The 15,868-nt window shown below is 38.7% G+C and overlaps 1 pseudogene; it reads left to right on the top strand.

Moving 5' to 3' along the window:
* Positions 1 to 15,187: 15,187 nt before the first annotated feature.
* Positions 15,188 to 15,502, top strand: LOC109500109 (annotated as a pseudogene).
* The last annotated feature ends 366 nt before the right edge of the window (positions 15,503 to 15,868 follow it).

Here is a 15,868-nt window from a genome sequence, read left to right as displayed (position 1 = left end):
CTACCAGAATGGTTAAAACAAAAAAAGACTGAGAATGTGAAATGTTGGTGGGGTGCCTGGGTGGCTCAGTCAGTTGAGCATCCGACTCTTGATTTCCGCTCAGGTCCTGATCTCACAATTCGGGGGGTGGAGGCCTGCAATGGCTTGGTGCTGACGGCATGGAGCCTGCTTGGGATTCTCTCTCCCTTTCTTTCTGCCCCTCCCCCACCTTCTCTCTCAAAATAAATAAATAAACTTCAAAAAACATTGTAAAAAATTTTTTTAATGTTTTACTCCCATAAAAGTTTACTTAGAATAAAACAATAACAAAAAAGTAACTGTAAAGAAACCACTAGAAAAATAGTCCATCAAAAACAGGATACACCTAAAACCTGTGATTTCTGTACAATGTCTTTTGACTTAGTGAGAAATGATTGCTGAGAACGTCTGAAATTCCCAAATTTGCTAATACCATTTCAGAGAAAAATAAAGTACCACTGGGATATGATACTAAGCCAGGACAGGCACCAGCCTTACAATCTTTGAAATTCAAATCTTTGTTTCAGTAAAAGGACAAACGACTCCTCGTTTGGTGTCTTTCACACATACACACACACAAAATCCCATTACCATAATGTCCACAAAGTCTACTACACAAGGTTTGGAAATATAAAGTAAAACCATAGGTACCAAGTATAGATTTGACAGAAGAGGTCATTATGGGCCACAAACTAAGCATTAGTGGGGTACTAAATGCCTTTTCTGAGAAGCTAAAATTAAATATGTCACATGTTTCTGTTAATAAAACGTGGGCTTCTGTATGAGAAAAATTCAATCAATGACACCAAGACCAGCTACTCACTAAAAGATGATATTTAGTTTGGGTAAAAAAAAACATTTTAACAAATAGTATAAACCATGCAACATAATAAAAATAATACCTGTGAGCAAAAACTAAAGGCATCCGACTAGTTAGCTACTAGTGGGCAGCTATGCAAAATGTACAGACTGAACCTGGCTCCACCCACTTGGTAGCTCTCAGACAAGTTACTTAACCTTTTCATGTCTCAGTTTCCTCATCTGTACACAGCGTGATAATAATTATTCCCCCATGGATCATCATTGTGAATCAGCTGCATTAACATATGTGAAGTGCGCCTGTCATCTATTACACATATGCACACACAGATTGTTGTTACAGAACAAGAAAGAGCTTGGAGATTCTTAGAGCTAGTAAATAGGATTGCATAATAGTTCTCCCTCCCTTACCTAGGGTAGAGGAAAAGAAAAGAGAAAGCAAGGCTACTTGTGGGATGGAGTTACAAGGACCCCCCCCTCCTCAGCCCCCAGAGCATTTCCCTCACTTGCTCAGAGGCATCAGAAATACCCAAACATTCTCCAATCAGAAAGGGTTGAAATGGCAATAGCCCCTTAAAGCAGTTCGTTGATTTTCACCTGATTCACACTACACAGTAAATAACTGCTGTCAGGACACTTTCTAGGCACTAATTTGAAAAGTGAAATACAGAAGACCCTGGGATACTGGACACTTGAAAGCAGAAGAGAGTCTCAGATGAATGGATAAAGAAGTGGTATATATATGCAATGGAGTATTACTAGGTGATCAAAGAGAATGAAATCTTGCCATTCGCAACATGGATGGAACTAGAATGTATTACGCTAAGCTAAATTAGTCAGAGAAAGACAAATACCATATGACTTCACTTATATGTGGAATGTAAGATACAAAACAGATGAACATAAGGGAAGAGAAGCAAAAATAATATAAAAACAGGGAGGGAGACAAAACATAAGAGACTTAAATATAGAGAACAAAGTGAGGGTTGCTGGAGGGGTGAGGGGGAAGGGTTAAATGGGCAAGGGGCATTAAGTAAAACGCTTGTTGGGATGAGCACTGGGTGTTTTATGTAGGGGATGAATCACTGGATTCTACTCCTGAAATCATTATTACACTATATGCTAATTAACTTGGATGTGAATTAAAATAAATAATAAACAAACAACAAAAAAGAAGAGACTCTCAAGAAGAGAAGAAGCTAAAGATATTGGAGGCCAACTTCATCATTTTTTTCTATCATCACACTGGACACAGGGAACTACGGGTGACCCTGAACAGCATGAGTCTGAACCGTGTGGCTGCACTTACATGCAGATTATTTTTATAAGTACAGTACAGCGTTGTAAATGTATTTTCTCTTTCCTTATGATTTCCTCGATGACATTTTCTATTCTTTAGCTTACTTTATTATAAAAATAATACACACATACATATAATACATATAACATACAAACTATGTGTTAGTTGACTGTGTTATTGGTAAATTTGGGGGGCATCAAAACTTACACAGATTTTCAACTGTGTTGGGGGTCAGATCCCTAACCCCTGTGTTTTTCAAGGGTCAAATGTATTCCCTTATGAAAAAAGAAGATTTAAAGAAGTTACTTGGATAATACACCCCCCCCCAAAACTATTTCTACTTAGTTATTTGCATTTGTGAAATAAAGTGCTTTTAAGCTTGAATTAACAGGCAGTGGTTACAATTTCACATGCACTTTGCCTATGTAAACACAAGTTTAGTATTAAACACTAAGGCTACCAAAAAATGCTATATGGTGTGTGCAATTTAACGGAGATGCAAACCTTTGGAAAAGTAGATGTATGTTTTTATGTATTTTAAGTGTAAAAGGGGAATGTGGTTAAAACAAGCACCCTGTTGGATAACAGACATCTCTAAAAAATGGATCTGTGATGAGCTTTTAAGGGTGATTTAGTAACTGGCTATAAATGTTGACTATAAAAGTTAGCAGGCCATCTCTAACACAACTTTTTAAATTTGTGAAATATAAAGACCTTCTTGAAATGGTTGTTCAGGCCCAGAATCTACCTTCACACCACACTTATGGCCTGTGCCTGCCTGAGGCAGCAAGCCATTCCTAGACATCCTCTGGAGATCTTTTCAAGGACTGTGGTTTCACAATAAAGATAACCTACACAAAGGGAAATAAATGTGCAGGAAAAGCACCTCCATTGAAACATTCCTTTGAATCTGGATTTTCCACATTATCTACTCCTGAGAACTCTGGACTATTGTTCCCTCTTAATTCAGGAAAAAGAATATTCAGAGGTAAATCTCCTCCCCTTCCTGATTTCCATAAAGAGAAAAAATTCAATTTCTCTTTCTGTATTGAATTAAGGATGGTTAAAAGTAGTAGATTGGTAGGAATTATTGTAACTATACAGAACTGCACTAAAACAATTAGCAAGACAAGAAAAGAGAGAGAAAGAAAAGGAGCAAGAGACAGTGAACTAAGAAGATTCCAAGTAAATAATTCTCATTTTTTAGGATCTTGGCCTGAGGCTTTTCTGTGAATTTTAGATAAAGATATTCAGCCTCTGCAGAAATCTTTAATAAAACACCCGGCCTAACAAATAACGTATTTTCCTGCTGTGGCAGAAGACTGCAGTTAAATTTGCCAATGGTCATCATCTGTGTTTCCATGCAAGAAAGATGGCCAAGCAAAAAGGATTTTTTCCATAAAGCAGTTAAGGTGTAACAGGGATTAGGAAGAAAATAAAATGAGTCTTTATCTTCTTCTATGTAAATATTTTTCCTAATATACCACATGCTGGAAGCCTCTGGCAGAATATGATTGTAAGAACACAACTTCTGCGAAGCAATTTTCTGAATTCCTGAGTAATTCAATTAAAAGTGGGACAGCTCTTGAATTATCCAAGATATTATCTCAAACCACAGCTTTGCCCTACTTTTACCAACATGCCCCAGAAATCTCCATTTATCAGTTTTCCTGTTTGGTAAAATGAATTCCTTTAGTTTTCTCCTTGAGTCTGAAACCTAGTCAGTTAACAAATAACCTTTCTACTTTCATGTCTGGGAGTCATCTTGGACCTCCTCACACTCCCACCTTCATGCAACCAGCTCCATTGATCCTCCCAACACACACACACACACACACACACACACACACACACACACACACCTGTACAGAGTATATTAAAATGTGCTGGTTGAATATGTTATTCTTCCTGTGGGCTGTGCCTTTTTCCTCCTTTACACCCACTCAAATTCCAGACCTCTAAGACCAAACTCAAACTTATTTTCTCCAAGAAACTTTGCTGGATGAAACCTACTTCGCTGCCTTAATACTTAAGTATCAAGGCTAAATCCTGCCCAAAAAATTCCAGGTCTTTGCTTATAATGTACTTTGATTCTTTTCAACATTGCTTGAAATAACTGGCTCTTTAGTATTTTGTTCTTGGTTCTCCCAGCCCCAACCCCCACTTCTACCCCACACTCCCTGTTCACACACACACACACACACACACACACACACACACACACACAACCAGACTGATCATGAGCAGGAATCTGTTTGACTGTTTTGTACAATATGTCCCATGCCCTTTCCCCATCTTACCTAGATTACCAGAATACAGTATTTTTAGCACTGTACTTATTGAACAAATAAGTATTTGTTCACCATCCTTTTGATAGCTACAGGCAGAAGGACAGGGAAGCCAAACTGCTAAATAAAAACACGACCCAGTAGGCACCTAAAATGTCAACACCAATGGTTTTCTTAAGGACTGTCACTGGGAGGGGGAGCTGGAACAGAAAGGATTCTAATTCATCTACATATTGTATTGTACAATGTCTTCACAAAATTGTTGGATTTTCCCTATCTCTGAAACACAGGACATGACAACCCTAGCTCTTTGACCCATCAGACTGGAGACGTACCCTTTTGTCCGGCTGCCCCTTTATTCCCTGCCAGACTTTCTTCTCTGAGAACACCACAGAGGTAACAGCTGGAATATTTAGAGCCTCTACGATAGCATTTACCCCACTGTCGTGTCAGTATTTATAGGTTAGTCTCCTACAACTAAGGTTAGGTTTAACGAATTAAAATACAGGATATCAGTTAAATTTAAATTTCAGATAAACAGTGTTATAGAACAAAATTCAGCAGAATGAATTTTAAAGATCTTATTGGTTTTATTCAATGACTCATGAATTGGGCAGTATCCCATTTAGCAGAGAGAAAGGAGCTCTACGTGCTGTACAAAATGAAAGATTTTTATAGGCAGAGGGGAAGAACAAGCAAAGACTGGATTGTTTCAGGCAAGGTTACCTTTCTTTAAGGGACAGTAAGGGGCCATCAGATGAATTACCTCACTAGTGCTGATCACGTAATTCCAGATTGACTGGTTAAGATTACATTTCTGGGAGAGGCTGAAACTGAAATTAGGTTAGGTATTAAGTCTCAGTTTGGTGATGTGGGCTTAGCACCAATGACTCCACTTGAGGCCTGTTATCTCCGTTTTAACAATAGCAAATATTTTTTTAATATAAGTATATCCCAAATTTTGCATGGGACATACTTATACTTAAAAATTATTTGTTTTGAAAAAATTGTTTTATATCTGAAATTCAAATTTAACTGAGCACCCTCTATTTTATCTGGCAGCCCTACCCAAAATAGGCTAATACCATTGCTGTATCCACCAGACCCACCTCACTCAATCATGCATATTTAGTAGGAACTCTGTAAATGTTCCTTGGATGGATGTAAATAACTTTCACACAGAGCTTAAATGGCATCCAATTGCACTGAAAGTTAAACTTTCACAATGGTAAGCACAGAAAGATTAAATGTTCATTCTTTAGCCCAATCAACATGGGGTAGATCCATGTGAGCAGAGGATACTGTTCAGAAAGAGGAAATAAGAACATGTTTTGAATAGCAGCATTGCCCAAGTGATTCCCTCAGACATTATAAGGACACGATAACCAATGATCCAGGTTGGAGGAAAGGCCACTGTTAAGTATGCAGCTGCCTGTAATGCAGCCTTCCCAAGAGGCAAACCTTAACGGCTGCCTTTCCACCAAGACTGCTTTATCTTCTTCCCTCCGACCCTAAAAGTAGCCTACAAGTCCTGTTTCTCAAAAAAGAGATAAGAAACAGGAAAATCTACCACCATGGAGTTAGAAAGAGATAAGAGAAATAAGCTGTCTAGATTCCAGCTTAGCAATGGAGAAAGGAATTAAGAACCCGATGTTTCATAGGTGGAAAGATGACTACAGAGGATAAAGAAAATAGAAAAGTTTCTTTAGGGCTGAAGTACATACTGGGAAAAATAAATAAAAGACAGTAAAATATTCAAGGCTACACTGAAGATCAGCAAAGCACTTCATCACGACAATACATTTTTTGGAATTGCAGATCAAAGGTTTCTTCACAAGCACTTCTTCAGATAACTAAACCTTGTTAGTAAACCTGTCATCCTAACAAACCATCTTTTGTATTTTTACTGAAATTCAAAGCTACTCCTAACATTCAAATACTATATGCAGATTGGTTGAAAAGAAATGGTCTTCAGAAAGCAGAAAGAATGAACCTTTATAACTCACTGCTCAGAATACCATTAAAATATGGCTAAAATCTTTTTTATTATACATACCTAAGAAAGGAACACTAGTTTGAATGTGGAAGACTGTAGCTTATATACTAGCCCTACTCCTTAGCAGCTGCAGATCCTTGGATCCTTTTCACCTCTTTGGCCATGTCTTTAAAATGGAGGAATGATGCTTACTCTACAGGGTGACCAACATTTAATTTCTACAGAACACCCAGCACAGTCCCCAGGACATATTTGTTTCCTTATTCATGTACACATACTACTTCGCTGTAATCATCCCCTTCATCCCCATTATCATCATCAATATTAATTTTAGTTACTGATTATTGGCTCTGTGCAAATTGCTTTATATACTTCCATTATCAAGCATGACAGATCTAGGGTTCTAGTTCCTATTCTGTTGGCTCTAAAGGCCCTTCCCTGTTTACTACCTAACATTGCCTCTAAGAATAAAAATTCTGTCTCATAAATGCCTTCACCTCAGCCTTATACTGTCTGTACTTTAAAAAGTCAGATTTGTTGATATTAATAGCAGGAAAGTTGAAGTCCTCAGAGACGTGAGAATCAAGTATACCCTCCTGTGGAAATCGGGGGAGGAATTTTGATTCTTCTAAACTTCAGTGAAAGAGAACCTCCCCGAGACCAATGAAGAGCACTACTCCAGTCCTGGACCCTGCTGACAAGGATAATTCTGGGAGTGGTGAGGATAGCTTAAGAGAGGAAAGGAACCTGCTGTGGATGATTAGAGAAGAAAGCAAGCATTCCCTGTGGCGGCTGGAAGTCAATTATCAAGGCTGATAATGAATGAAAATTTGAAATATTGTTTACAAAAATTAAAGAAGAAATACCTCTAGAATTGAGGATTTTTTTTAATCAATATATTTTGTTTCTCGTTTGAAATCAAATGTTTCAGAATCTCAAAAGTGGCATATCCAAACTTCTTCAATGTGCTCACACAGGTGCATGAAAATGTTTAGATAAGGAAATTTGTAACAGCATTTTTTTTCTAAGAGCAAAAGATCAGAAAGAACCCAAATATCCACCAAAAAGAAACTAGATAAAGTACTGTTCATCCACTACAACAAAATGCTCTGCAATGGTGAAAAGGAATCAAATAAATCTGTATGTGCTGATATGGAGCCCAAGATGGCACCTTTGTGCAAATCAAGAAAAGCACCCCCTCTCCAGGCAGACCCGGCCTCCTGCCATTGAACCCAGTTTATTGAATTTTAGCCTCCCCTCTCCCCTCAGCCAAGTGCTTTGTGCATAACTATGTTTGGTAGCTCTGCCAAGATGTATTAAGGAGAGAAAAGGGAGGTGGGTGTAATTAGATACCATTTGTGTGTTTCAAACAGCACATACACAAATACGAAATATTTACTTTTGTGCATAAATATTTCTGGAAGAACAATCAAAAAATTGGTAACAATGGTTGCCTCTGGGAAGAGGAAATGAGAATTGTGGGTAGGGAATGATGTTTTATTTTATTGCGTTCTCATTTGTACCTTTTTTTTTTACCATGTGCATGTAACTTTATCAATTGGGGGGAAAAAGTTCTATTCTTTTCTGATGGTATGCTCAGAGGCTGTTGAAGCAAAGGCCCATGGCTACTGCTGTGATGCTACCTGTCCTCCCACATATCTGGACAGCCCAGTAACCCACATGTAGTATCCTGGCTCAGTTCAGCCCATGTGGCTACCATTTATTGGTGTGCAATGCAAATTTTTTCAGTACACTTTTGAGCTGGAACATACTTTGCTTTCATACATTTCTCAGCAATGACAACTCTCCAAATTATTTTCACTAGGTACTTCTCATTTTAGCCCCATACCCAGCCTGATCCAAGCCAACCATGAACTCCTTTTTCACTTCTGCTAACTACAGTGAAAATATGCAGCAGCCTCCGAAAATTCCTGCAACAGCAGGTTTCTGGGTATAGTTTGTATCGTGCTTCTGAACATGGGATAAACTACTCTGGAGAGTTCTAATTGATAAAAGCCATGGTTCCAAGAGCACTGAATAAGAACTGCACTTGGTCTGGACCATTTACTAGCAGTACAATCCTGGGCAAGTTCCATACATACATCCTATGCCTCAGTTTTCTCATCGAAGATTGGGAATAATAATATCTCCCTCAGAGGGTTTGTGTGATGGTTAAATGAGATAATGCATGTGTCACACATAGTTACCACTCGATAAATGTCTGCTGTTGGAAGGATGAAGCTGAAACAATTAAAATGATAGGGTAACAAAAAATGCTTATCATCTGAACAATTAACCCATAGTTATCAAATGCAATCTCACTCGGTCCATTAGCTTCTATCAATAATAAAAGTAGCTATTTGATCCTGAAATTAAGGTACATTAAAATACTACAACCTATCCTTTATGTTGTTGCTTGGATTTAGTTTTTGTTTAATTATAAAAACTACCTATTATTCAACATTGATAGAACAGTAAAATACAGACAAAAAGAAAGTAACCATCATTTATAATCCCACTCCAGAGAACCACTGTTAACGTTTTCACATATTTCCTTCCAGTCTTTTTTTTTTCCATGCATTTTAATAGCTGAGATTATATTAAATATATAATTTTCTATCCTTTTGCCTGTTAAGGCTTTTGTCAAAGTGTTCTCCTAAAATCATTAAAAACTCTTCATAAATATCATTTTAATTTTTTTTTTCAACGTTTATTTATTTTTGCGACAGAGAGAGACAGAGCATGAACGGGGGAGGGGCAGAGAGAGAGGGAGACACAGAATCGGAAACAGGCTCCAGGCTCTGAGCCATCAGCCCAGAGCCTGACGCGGGGCTCAAACTCCCGGACCGAGAGATCGTGACCTGGTTGAAGTCGGACGCTTAACCGACTGCGCCACCCAGGCGCCCCGATAAATATCATCATTTTAATGAGTGGCTAATATTCCATTGCAGTCATTCATTTCTTTAACAAATACCTCCTGAGAACCTAGTGTGGGTTAGGCACTGTCCTTACTGCTGGAGAGATAGTAGTGAATGAAACGGACTAGATTCTGTTCCCATGAAGTTTCTGTGCAATGAAGGATTGGGCTACAGATTAGAGTGGACTAAGGAGAAAACAAGAGGTAGAAAAGTGAAGATACTGCTTCAACAAGTTTAGCTGTAAAGTGGCAGTAGCTGAAGGGAGAGGTGGGGTCAGTGCCATACCTTATTTTATCCGATTATTGTACTAATGTAGAAATACAAATGTGCATCTTAAAAGAGCTCTTGGACTTCGGTAATACTTAAAAAAAGACTTCTTAATAAAAGTTGCTAATGCGGTTCCTTGCTGTTTTTGGTGAATCTATTTTGATTCTCATGTGTATCTGCAATAATTTCATGGTCTTTCAAAAGTCATTAACACAGAGTTCATTTTAAGGGCAATGGCACTGATACAAGTCCTCATGCAGGATTCCACTTTGACTATCATGTTGTCACCTCACAATCGTCACCCGTTTCACTTTAAAGAAGAACTTGATAGAAACCATCTCTGTCTGATAGCCCATCTTTTGTTCTTAAGGCAGAGAAGGAGGAGTATTGTTCTTATAGGTTTTTGTACTAGAAATGTTTTATAGTTTCTTCCCACACCATCTTAATGGGAAACCATGTGCCCACAGCCTTATTAAGAAACAATGGCCATGTTTTCTAACACATGGCCCTACCACTCCCGCACCCCAGTACACACACCCTGACCACACCTAACTGAACCCAGCATACATTCTGACCCAATGACCTATGACCAAGGAACCTCAATGGTTCAACTTGAAAATTAGATCTTCTCTTAGTTTTCATTTGGGAATTGGAGTGGCAGGCCAAATAACAATAAGAGAAGAAACTGAAGTAATGTCAGAACAAAAGAAGCCTTAGCTGTCCAAATCACAGGACATTGGAATTCTGGAAGACTAAAAACTTTGAATAAACCGAATAAGCTGATCAAATAGAAAAAAGAACACTGAGAGATATCCATAGGGAAGTGGAGACACTGTGAGATTAATTCTTGATCTATCAAACAACTCCCCAACTGAGACAACTAAAGTATCAGCTAAATTTCTTAATGCTTTAAAACGCATCAATGAGCTGGCATAAAATAAAGTTTTCTATAGATCCCAAAAATGCAATCAGAGCAGGGACCCTGTTTGGTTAAGTGAATACCAAAGCTGGCTTTCACCCTGAAAGTTTCTGCCAATCCTTGGAGCATTTGAGCTTCTGCCTTGAGGGCTGCACAAGGCTGGGGGCCCATCTAAAGTGGACAGTCTAAATGAAGACCCCTCACATAGTGCTAGAAGCCCAGAGGACTACACCCTCAGTGAACAGATGAGCAACACATAGACCCTGTTCAACAGAAGGTGGCAGCGAGGACCGTGTCTCTCTTGATCTTAGTGCTGACTGGATGGTTAAACAATCTCCCATGAGTGTTCATAGCCATAAGTCAGTGCTCACATGGCTTGTGGTCCAAATTCATGCTAGTGTAGTCTGAAAAACTTCAAGCAGAGACTATAATTCCTAGAGTTCCTGAGTTGTTAGTCTCAACTGCAACAGAGGTCTCAAAAGATTCCACAGATAACACAGATAAAGTTCCAGAAAAATATGCAGCTCTCAGCCAAAAAGAAAAAAAAAAATCACAAAATGCAAAGACACCATCGGGGAAAGGGCCATGTAGCTCTTGAAAGAGAATCGCCTTCACCCTGCAGTTCCTGTCGTTAGATATCCAAGAGATTCTCTTTAATGCTGCAATAAAGTCTTCCTTTATTTGATCAAATCTTACAGAGACTTGGTGCTTTAAAAAATATCACAACTCCCTTGTTAGCAGTTTTTGCCCTCAAACAGTAGGCTGACAGCATGGATCTTAAGGATAGCTGTAGCAAGGGCTCTGTTGCCTCTACCTGCCTTTCTCTTTACTGTTACTGCACTGGTTTCTGAACTGCATCCTACAACTCCACTCATTCCTTTGTAATCACCAAGTGCCAATGATCTTATGCATCTCTTTTTGGCATCCGTTTGAATGACATACCGGATGAACAAAAGGGGCTTACTGTATCCATCCGGGACTTCATTGCAGAAGAAATGTATTAGGAAACTCTTGTGGGAAATCTCGCTTATGCTAATCAAACACAATTTGGATGATTGTAAATGCCCAGGAATTAAGGAGAGTGAAACCAAAGAGGTAAAGGGATGGCCACCTAATTCCCCACAAGGGTTGAACACAAGAAATAACTAGTCTTATCATTTTTAGACACAATGGGAAATAATCCACAGCCAAAAGTGTGGTTTCTGTAGATAAATCTTTCACAGATAGGTGAATAAAGCAATTGTTAGCCAGCTTTAAAAAACATAATATGGCACTATTATGAAGGATGGCATTCTGTAAACCTGTGCTCTGCTTCTGGGAATGATCACACTGTTTCAAATCCCCAGCCCTATAGACAGGGATAAAAATGTCCTCAGTTCTCTAGAGAACTCTATACTGGCTGGCTGCTGGCTGCACCTAGGACTGCTTTTTCTTGAAATTCTCACCAGCACTTCTGTTTGTAGTCTCACTAAACAAGCAAACCACCTGGTTGTTGACAAGACTCTGATGGGTAGACATTGAGGGAGTAGCAGAAAGACAGAAGGGAACAGAACTCCTGACCTTCCTCTCAGGCTGAATTAACACTGTTTGGTTAATACAATTAATCACAGGGACAGAAGATGTGCTCAGGAGCTAAAGCCTGTGCCTTCTTAGCCGCTTCTCTTTACTCAGTGAAGAACTATTTTGAGATTAATTGGACTTTTATCTGAAACACCCAGTTGTATGACCCTTCTTTGCTCTGCAATGAACAAACCGAGCCACAATTATTTCCTGCCGAAGGTCAGGTACACAGTGGTATTTGAAAACAATGCATCATCAGGCATTAAGGAAGTGAGAAGAGCATTCCACTTCCTCCCTTCCCTGTTGGAAAGGCATTTTCGATTTCAGATTAAGTGAAAATTTAGGGTCCAGTAGTAGCAATTCTGTCAAAACAGTAAATTAAGTATTCATCACTTGCAGATGAGCTTAGGCAAAATTGGATTTGTACCATACAGAATCATTTCGGATACTGGGGCATTTAGGCTACAAAGTAGTTATTATATGTTTCAGTTGCTGTCTCAGCAAAAGACTTTTCCTTCTCCACTCTCAGTGTGCTTCATTTGAAAAGACATAGCTTTCTCTAGATTTGAGAAATCAGCCCTCCTTCAAGGATCTTATTTGTAGTACTGTGATTACTGATCTTGTTGCTAGAACTCTAAAAGAACAGGAAAGGGGCGCCTAGGTGGCTCAGTTGGTTAAGTGCCCTACTTTGCCTCAGGTCATGATCTCGAGATTCAGGAGTCTGAGCCCTGCGTCAGGCTCTGTGCTGACAGCTCAGAGTCTGGAGCCTGCTTCGGATTCTGTTTCTCCCTCTCTGCCCTTCTCTTCTCATGCTCTCTCTTTCAAAAATAAACATTTTAAAAATTAATTAATTAATTAATAATAAATAAAATAAAAGAACGGGAAAAACAAATGTGTCCATAAACAAATAATTATGGGGCACCTGGGTGGCTCAGTCAGTTGAGCATCTGACTTGGGCTCAGGTTATGATCTCACAGTTTGTGGGTTCAAGCCCTGTATCAGGCTCTGTGCTGACAGCTCAGAGCCTGGAGCCTGCTTTCAGATTCTGTCTCCCTCTCTCTCTCTGTCCCTCCCCTACTTGCACTCTGTCGCTCTCTCTCAAAAATAAATACACATGAAAATAAATAAATAAATATGTTTTCACACGTAGTTTTAAAAAGAATGCTGCTTGCCTTAGTAATTTCTGATTCAGCTAGTCCACTAATTTAAATCACCAAGTATTTATTAAACATCTACATTTCAAAGCATAATGCTGTGCCAACTAAGTCAAATGTCAGAAAGGGATAGAAAGTAGTTGAATCTCATAAATTTCATCCCTGAGGGTCTCAAACCAAAACGTGGTCATTTTTTAAAATTTCAAATTTTGACTTAGTTGAATGGAAGTTTTCCTATGTACTCCTTATTAGAAGATATGTTTAATGGCTCTGTTCATCACTAGGAATCTATTCCTGTTGAAAAATAAAGTGTCATTTTCTCACTATCATCATCAACAACAAACTCTTAACAAATGCAAGGCATTAGAGTCTAGGGAAGAATCAAAATATAAAAGCAGGGCTCGGGGAGGGTCTGAATACCCTGTTATGGTGGTTACAAGAATCTATGCATATGTACACACTTAAAGAACTGTAACCAATAAAAGTGAACTTTACTGCATGTAAAAATTTTTAAATCCATTTTTTAATGTTTTAGAGGAATTCAGAGGCAGATTTACCACGAAGCTAATGAAGCTGAAGCTTCAGGGCTGCTAACAAGCACAAATCCTTCTAAGGTCTCGTACCTATTTTGTAGTCTTTTTCATAAAGTGGGCTCCATCCAAAACTGTATAAACTCCAGGACCTATGAAACCTTCATTCATTCCTTGTAGGTATGATTCTATAGTCATTAAATTTATTTCCATGGGTTCAATACAGGGAAAGTTAAAGAACAGAATGAGGCAGCAGATGCTGAATTCTGGGAATTCATAAGAAGAGTGATATCAAAGGATTAGGGAGCTCAGTGGGATTTGGATTGGGTCTTTGTAATAAAGAGTCTGACTCCATCTTTGATGTTTGACTACCGACGGCTTTCAAGCCTCATCACTCCTATACCCCTTCTGCAGGCTGATACAAAATCTGATTGCCCCCTTCTTTGGTGCTGGTAGTAAGTTCAAACCACATGAGCCCCAGCCCATGTGGGAGCCCTCATCCCAGTCCCACTCCCTAATCATAGTCTCCTTTTCCTACTCTTTCAAGTCATTTCAGACGACTCTGGGAGCCTGCCTTGCTCTCCATAGAAAGTCCTATATGTGAGTAACAAACCCTTCATTCCCTCTTGGTACATGCATAACATCATCAGGCTTGACATCCAAATCGAATTTTGGATGGGAACTGAATATTGGGTAATAGGTCCATCCTGTTCTGCTTCTGCAAGGAACCATACCAGTCTTGACAATCTATATAATTTAGATGCACCAAGAAGAGAAGGGCATTTCAAGGACAGAAAATTACTTACACAAAGACAGATGGATGGAAACATGAAAACTGTGTTTGCAGGATGATGTAATTGAAACCACAAGTTTGCACTGATGAGTCAGAGGGTTGGTAATAAGACTAATGTGGTAGTAGGGGGTCATTGAATAGGCTTAGAAATGTGGATTTCTCCTTTTATACATCAAGACACTACCAATGATTTTTTTTTGAATGGGGAAATAATAGAGTCAAATAAGCATAAGAAGACTATCTATCTACTTATTGGAGGTAAAATGGGTTAGAGGCACAGAGGTCTAGAGGAAAAAAAAAAACTATCAAGCCTAGAATGGTAAGGGCTTGGATGCTGTAGTGTCAATGGAATGGGAAGGAAGGGAGGGATGACTGTAAAAATACAGTGGACAGAGACTTAGCAACAGGGATGTTGGAAAAAGGGGAAGGAAAGAATTAAGGATGGCTAAAAGATATAAAATGACTATCACAAGAATAAATTCCATAAAACAAGCATCAATCACTAAATGGACAGTCCCTTTGTGGCACCTATTTGGATCGCCCATCATAAAATGATTCACATCCAATTCAACTCAAGAAGTATTTATTGAGTTTTTCTTTCAATGCCGATAGCATTCTCACAATCATGGTGAACATTTCTAAAACCCGCCAGACTTGCTGCAAGAAGTGTGTCAAGCCCCAACCCCACAAAGTGACTCGGTACAAGAGAAGCAAAGATTCTCTTTATGACCAGGGAAGGTGGCATTATGACAGGAAGCAAAGAAGTTATGGTGGGTAGACTAAGCTGATTTTCCAGAAAAAGGCTAAAACTTACAGAGAAGGTTGTGGTGAGGTTCAATGTGTTGAGCCCAACTGCAGCTCTGAGAGAATGTTGGCTATGAAGAGATACAAGTATTTTGAACTGGAAGGAGATAAGAAGGCCAAAGTGATCAAGTTCTAAGTTTCATATTTTGTAATATTACGAAGACAACCAAATCTTAAGGTTATGTTAAAAAGAAATACTTATTAAGCATACATTTATTCAACAAATAATAACTAAGAATAGGCACTGTACAAGGTGGAAGGCAAGGAAATAAATAATCAATAGCCCTTTGACCTCAAGGAACTTAAATTCTAGCATGGGGAAACTGCTCTTTATTCAACTCAATATAAAACAAAGTGGTAAATGCTGTATTCATTTAGGAAGAAGGGTCCAGCGTACTCTTAACTGGGAACAATTAACTTTTCCAGGAAGATGACATTTAAGCTGTGCCTTAAAGAATAAACAGTTTTAGCATCACCCATAGACAATAAGAATGTTTCAAGA

The sequence above is a fragment of the Felis catus genome, chromosome B2 (assembly GCF_018350175.1).
Source record: "Felis catus isolate Fca126 chromosome B2, F.catus_Fca126_mat1.0, whole genome shotgun sequence".
NCBI lineage: Eukaryota > Metazoa > Chordata > Mammalia > Carnivora > Felidae > Felis > Felis catus.
This window is presented reverse-complemented; position numbering and strand designations above follow the sequence as displayed.